This window comes from Petaurus breviceps, unplaced genomic scaffold (genome assembly GCF_028583685.1).
Source record: "Petaurus breviceps papuanus isolate PSGF00001 unplaced genomic scaffold, PetGlider_PUasm1.0 76, whole genome shotgun sequence".
Lineage (NCBI taxonomy): Eukaryota > Metazoa > Chordata > Mammalia > Diprotodontia > Petauridae > Petaurus > Petaurus breviceps.
The window spans coordinates 47,647,672-47,655,139 of NW_027186473.1; the positions used below are offsets into that span (position 1 = coordinate 47,647,672).

Sequence of the window (7,468 nt, forward strand, 5' to 3'; positions counted from 1 at the left end):
CTGAGAATGATGCATTTATTATTTCTGCCTTCTGCACTGAATTGTGAGGTTTTTATGTCCTAGTATATGTGTACATGCCATGTACCGCTGAGAAGGTATATTCCTTTTTATGCCCATTCAGTTTTCTCCAGAGATCTATTATACCTACCCTCTCTCATATCCTGTTCACCTCCTTAACTTCTTTCTTGTTTATTTTAAGGTTGGATTTATCAAGCTCAGAGAGGGGGAGATTAAGGTCTCCCACTAGTATAGTTTTGCTATCTATTTCTTCCTCTAATTCCCTTACCTTCTCCTCTAGGAATTTGGATGCTATACCACTTGGTGCATATATGTTATTAATTTAAGATTAACTTATTAAGTTAAGATATTGCTTCATTCTCGATGGTGCCTTTTGGCAGAATATAGTTTCCTTCCTCATCTTTTTTAATTAGATCAAATTTTGCTTTTGCTTTATCTGAGATAAGGATTGCTGTCCCTGCTTTTTTTACTTTAGCTGAGGCATGATATATTTTACTCCAGCCTTTTACCTTTACCCTGTGTGTATCCCTCTGTTTCAGATGTGTTTCTTGTAAATAGCATACTGCAGGATTATGATTTTTAATCCATTTTGCTATCCACCTCCATTTTCTGGGAGAGTTCATTCCATTCACATTTACAGTTATGATTATTATCTGTTTCTTTACCTCCATCCTATTCCCTCCCCTGTTAATGCTTAAATTTTTTCTCCCCTTCTCCCTTTCCCTCCTTAATAGTTTTCCTTTTGACCACCGCCTCCCTCAGTATTCCCTTATCAGGCCCCCCTCCCTTTTCCTCCCCTTCCCCCTTACTTCTTCCCTCCCTACTAACCACCCCCACCTTTCATAGCCCTTTCCCCATCCTACTGCCTGTAGGACATTTTTATACTTAATGAAGTATGCTATTTCTTCTTTGCACCAAGAGTGACAATAACAAATCCCATACGAAGCTCCTCTCCCTCCCCTCTTTCCCTCTAATATGATATGTTTTGTGTCTCTTCTTCCTAAAGTCCTATGCTTAACTGGTTGTTATTCCCTCTTTGCACCAGACCCAATGAGGGAAAAGCTCATATAATATTCATCTCCCTCCCTTCTTTTCCTCTGCTATTTTGTTTTTATGCCTCTTTGTGTGCCATAATTTACCCTTTTCTACTTCATTCATTCCTCTTCTTCCATTGAAATCCCTTTGTAGCCCTTAATAAGATATTTTTTTAATTGTCATTTTGTGTAACTTACACTCATACCCTCTACTTGTCTATAAACATTTTGCTCTTATTAAATAACAGTGTGTGTGTGTGTGTGTATGTGTGTGTGTGTGTGTTCCTTGTTTCCCTTCCTATGTCACTCTTACATCTTGTAATTGAAGGTTGAATTTTCCATTGAGCTCTGGCTTTTTCATCAGGAAGGTCTGGAAATCTGTTATATCATTGAATGACCATCTTTTTGCCTGCAAGAATATGCTCAGTCTCGCTGGGTAGGTGATCCTTGGTTGTAACCCGAGTTCTTTTGCCTTGCAGAAAATTGAATTCCACTGCCTCTGATCTTTCAGTGTAGAGGCTACCAAATCCTGTGCAATCCTCACTTTGGTTCCTTGATATTTGAATTGTTTATTTCAGACCACTTGAAATATTTTCTCTTTTACCTGGTAGTTCTTGAATTTGGCCACAACATTTCTAGGACTTTTCTATTTGGAATCTCTTTCAGCAGGTGTCCGGTTGATTCTCTCGATTTCTATTTTACCCTCAGGTTCTAGTATCTCAGGGCAGTTTTCCTTAATGAGCTCTTGGAGGATGTTGTCCAGGATCATTTTTTCATCATGATTTCCTGGTAGGCCTATGATTCTTAGGTTATCTCTCCTGGATCTGTTTCCCAGGTCAGTTATTTTTCCATTGAGATATTTTACTTCTTTTTTTCTATTTTTTCATTCTTGTTCTTTTGTTTGACTAATTCTTGGTTCCTCATAGAGTTATTTGTTTCAATTTGGTTGATTCTGGTTTTTAGCAAATCATTTTCTTTGGTTAATTTTTGGAGCTCCTTTTCCATATCATACACTTTTCTTTTTAGAGCGATGTTTTCTTGGCAGAGGCAGGCCCCGCCTGATCAACTTGGAGGTCAAGTCTTCCCATCAACCACAAGGGCCGCTACCAGGCCTATCACCAAAGGTCTGGGACTGGAAAGAGCAAGGTAAGAAGTAAATACAGGGGCCCCTGTCCTGGACAGCAAACACTCCTGGGGCTACCACTTCATAGCCCAGAAATTAAAAAAAAAAAACCCTTTCAGGACCTCCAAAGACCAAGATGACAGAGTGAACCTCACTTGCTCCAAACTCCCCCTCTGACCCTGAAAACATAGTAACTCTTGCCCCAGAGCAAAGCCCTCTACAGTAAAGGCTTGGGATCCCTAGAGGAAGGGCGTGGCTAGGGCCCTGACTCAAAATGGGTAGAAAGCAGACTAAAAAGACAAAGACTCTGGAGTCCTACTATCCTCAGAGGGAGGAACCAAACTCAGAGGGAGACAATGTGGACTTCACACCCACAGCTGAAATGTCAACAGGTAATGGGTCCCAAGCACAGAAGTCTCTCCTAGATGAGATCAAAAGGAACTTTGAAAACCAAATGAGAGAGATAGAAGACAAAATGAATAATTCTCTCAAAACCAAAATAGCAGAATTAGAAAAACATTATAATGAGGAAACATCTCACTAAAAAGAAAAGTGTATGATATGGAAAAGGAGTTCCAAAAATTAACCAAGGGAAATGATTTGCTAAAAACTAGAATCAACCAAATGGAAACAAATAACTCTATGAGGAACCAAGAATTAGTCAAACAAAACAACAAGAATGAAAAATTAGAAAAAGAAGTAAAATACCTCAAAGAAAAAATAACTGACCTGGAAAACAGATCCAGGAGAGATAATCTGAGAATCATAGGCCTACCAGAAAATCATGATGAAAAAATGATCCTGGACAACATTCTCCAAGAGCTCGTTAAGGAAAACTGCCCTGAGATACCAGAACCTGAGGATAAAATAGAAATCAAGAGAATCCAATGGACACCTGCTGAAAGAGATCCCAAACTGAAAAATCCTAGGAATGTTGTGGCCAAACTCCAGAACTACCAGATAAAAGAGAGAATACTTCAAGCAGCCAGAAAGAAACAATTCAAATATCGAGGGTCCACAGTGATGATTGCACAGGACTTGGCAGCCTCTACACTGAAAGATTGTAGGCAGTAGAATACAATTTTCCAGAAGACAAAAGAGCTTGGGTTACAATCAAGGATCACATACCCAGCGAGACTGAGCATATTCTTCCAGTGACCAAAGAGATGGTCATTCAGCGATATAACAGAGTTCCAGACCTTCTTGATAATAAAGCCATAACTCAATGGAAAATTCAACCTCCAATTATGAGAGCAACAGTGACTTAGAAAGGTAAACAAGTAAAACACACATACACCCTACTATTTGACAAGAGCAAACCGGTTATAGACAAGTAGAGGGTATGAGTATAAAATACACAAAATGACAATTTAAAAAAAATCTTATTAAGGGCTACAAAGGGAATGCAATGGAATAAAGGGAATGAATGAAGTGGGAAAGGGTAAATTATGCCACACAAGGAGGCATAAAAACTGTATAGCAGAGGAAAAGAGGGGAGGGAGATGGGAATCACATGAGCTTTTCCCTCATTGGTTCTGGTACAAGGAGGGAATAACAACCAGTTAAGCGTAGGACTCTATGGAGAAGAAAGGCAAAAAGTATCATTTTAGAGGGAAAGAGGGGAGGGAGAGGTGCTTCACAGGAGATTTGTTCCTGTTTCTCTTGGTGCGAAGAAGAAATAACATATTCATTAAGTATAAAAATATCCTACAGGCAGTAGGAGGGGGAAAAGGCTATGAAAGGCGGGTGGGGGTTTGTAGGGAGGTAAGAAGTAAGGAGAAAGGGGAGGAAAAGGGAGGGGGGCTGATAAGGGAATATTGAGGGGGGCAGTGGTCAAAAGGAAAACTATTAAGGGGGGAGGGATTTGGGGGAGAAAATATGAACATTAACAGGGGTGGGATTGGATGAAGGGAAAGAAACAGATCACAATCATAACTGTAAATGTGAATAGAATGAACTCTGCCATAAAACAGAGATGGATAGCAGAATGGATTAGAAATCATAATCCTACAATATGCTATTTACAGGAAACACAACTGAAACAGAGGGATACACACAAGGTAAAGGTAAAAGGCTGGAGTAAAATATATCATGCCTCAGCTAAAGCAAAAAAAAAAGCAGGCATAGCAATCCTTATCTCAGATAAAGCAAAAGCAAAAATTGACCTAATTAAAAGAGATAAGGAAGGAAACTATATCCTGTTAAAAGGCACCATCGAGAATGAAGCAATATCATTACTTAACATATATGCACCAAGTGGTGTAGCATCCAAATTCCTAGAGGAGAAGGTAAAGGAATTAAAGGAAGAAGTAGATAGCAAAACTATACTAGTGGGAGACCTTAATCTCCCCCTCTCTGAACTTGATAAATCCAACCTCAAAATAAACAAGAAAGAAGTTAAGGAGGTAAACAGGATATGAGAGAGGGTAGATATAATAGATCTCTGGAGAAAACTGAATGGGCATAAAAAGTAATATACTTTCTTCTCAGCGGTTCATGGCACATACTCAAAAACTGACCACGTTCTAGGGCACAAAAACCTCACAATTCTATGCAGTAAGGCAGAAATATTAAATGCATCCTTCTCAGATCATGATGCAATAAAAATTATATGCAATAAAGGGCCAGGGATAGACAGACTAAAAACTACTTGCAAATTAAACAATTTAATCTTAAAGAATGAGTGTGTCAAACAAGAAATTATATAAACAATCTTTAATTTCATTCAAGAGAATGATAATAATGAGACAACACACCAAAATTTGTGGGATACATTAAAGGCAGTTCTTAGGGGAAGTTTTATATCCCTGAGTGCATAAATGATTAAATTAGAGAAAAGGGAGGTCAACGAATTGGACATGTAATTGAAAAACCTAGAAAAAGAACAAATTCAAAATCCCCAATTAAATACCATATTAGAAATATTGAAAACCAAAGGAGAGATTAATAAAATTGAAATTAAGAAAACTGTTGAATTAATAAATAAAACCAAGAGCTGGTTTTATGAAAAAAAAAACAATAAAATTGATAGACCCTTAGTCAATATGATAAAAAAAAGAAAGAAAACCAAATTATGAGTATCAAAAATGAAAAGGGTGAATCTACCTCCAATGAAGAGGAAATCAAAACAATAATTAGGAATTATTTTTCCTAATTGTATGCACATAAATTTGACAATCTTAGGGAAATGGATGAATATTTACAAACATACAAGTTGCCCAGATTAACTGAAGAGGAATTAAATTACTTAAATAATCATCTCTCAGAAAAAGAAATTGAACAAGCCATCAGTCAGCTCCCTAGGAAAAAAATCAGCAGGGCCAGATGGATTTACTAGTGAATTCTCTCAAACATTTAAAGAACAATTGATTCTCTATAATTTTTTTCGGAAAATTACTGAAGGAGGAGTCCTACCAAATTCTTTTTATGACACAAATATTGTACTGATACCTAAACCAGGAAGAGATAAAACAGAGAAAAAAAATTATAGACCAATCTCCCTCATGAATATAGATGTAAAAATTCTAAATAAAATACTAGCCAAAAGACTACAGCAACTTATCTCAAGAATAATACACTTTGATCAGGTAGGATTTATTCCAGGAATGCAAGGATGGTTTAATATTAGGAAAACCATCAGTATAATTGATCATATCAACAATAAAACTATCAGAAACCACATGATCCTCTCAACAGATGCAGAAAAGGCTTTTGACAAACTACAACATCCATTCCTATTAAAAACATTAGAAAGCATAGGAATAAATGGAGCCTTCCTTAAAATAATAGGTAGCATCTATTTAAAGCCATCAGCAAGTATTATATGTAATGGGGAGGAGCTAGAAGCATTTCCAATAAGATGAGGGGTGAAACAAGGATGTCCACTCTCACCCCTCTTATTCAATCTGGTACTAGAAATGTTAGCAGTAGCAATTAGAGAAGAACAAGAAATCAAAGGGCCTTTTTCGCCCATCCAGCCATCATGGTGGAAGCTCGGCTGTCATCCCATCATCATGTCCTCTCATAAAACATTTAGAATCAAGAGGTTCCTGGCCAAGAAACAGAAGCAGAATCGTCCCATCCCGCAATGGATTTGAATGAAAACTGGTAACAAGATCAGGTACAATTCAAAAAGAAGACACTGGAGAAGGACCAAGCTCGGATTATAAAGAACTGTGAATGAATGGCCAGTGCAATGAAAGACATTCAGCACCAAGACCACCTCCCCCCCCCCCCCACCATGGCATCCTTCCATTCATCAATCCATCCACCCATCATTCATCCATCAATCACTCAGGCACCTCATTGTCCCCAATAAGAAGAAAATGCCACTGTTGCCCTCCATTTGGGAAACCCTCTGCTAAGATGCAGACATCAAAATAAGACCCCGAAGAACCGTTAAAATTGTCTTACCCTTAAATGTTTTCATAAATTTCATCCATGAATTTGGGTATTGTGTGTTGTGATATAGTTTAAATTACTGTTATCTGCATCTCTGTAGCATTTGTATGTTTCAGGTTATGCTTAAAAGGCAGAGATCATAATGAAACAAGTTACTCTTGTCAAAAAGAACCAAGCTCTAGCCCTGCCTTGAACAAGCTGTCACAATAACCTCTCCGTGTTTTGTTTTGTGTTTTAAGGAGTTATAAGAGAGCACCTACCTCACAGGGTTGTTGTGGGGGATCTTAAGATTTGCAAGCCTTTAGTGTAAGCCACCAGTGCTGCTAATCCGGAGCTGTCTCAGCCAGATTATGCACAGCTGACTGTGTTAGATTATCAAACTCATAATCAGAGGAGTAACCTATTGACCCCCTGCTTATTTCATACAATAAGCCGTCTTTGTTCCTTGTTGGGAGGTGGTAAATTTAAGTGTTGGCAACTTCTCAGTTGTTGGTTATTTGTGTGTTCGGGAAAGCCCAACCTTTTGTTAGGAACTAGACCTGGTCTGGGTGAATGGCTTCACAGTTTTCTGAAGATGCAATTCTGCTAATAAAGGGCTTCTACAAAAAAAAAAAAAAAGAAATCAAAGGAATCAAAGTAGGCAAAGAGGAGACCAAGTTATCACTCTTTGCAGATGATATGATGATATACTTAGAGAATCAAGTAAAAAACTACTTGAGACAATAAATAAATTTAGCAAAGTTGCAGGATATAAAATAAACGCACATAAATCCTCGGCATTCCTACATATTTCCAATTAAATTCAACAGCAAGAGATAGAAAGAGAAATCCCATTTAAAGTTACTGTAGACATTATAAAATATTTGGGAATCTACCTGCCAAAACAAAACCA

General features: G+C 37.7%; 1 pseudogene; it reads left to right on the top strand.

Moving 5' to 3' along the window:
* Window positions 1-6,123: 6,123 nt before the first annotated feature.
* LOC138174825 (large ribosomal subunit protein eL39-like) lies at window positions 6,124-7,203 on the top strand (annotated as a pseudogene).
* Window positions 7,204-7,468: the final 265 nt, after the last annotated feature.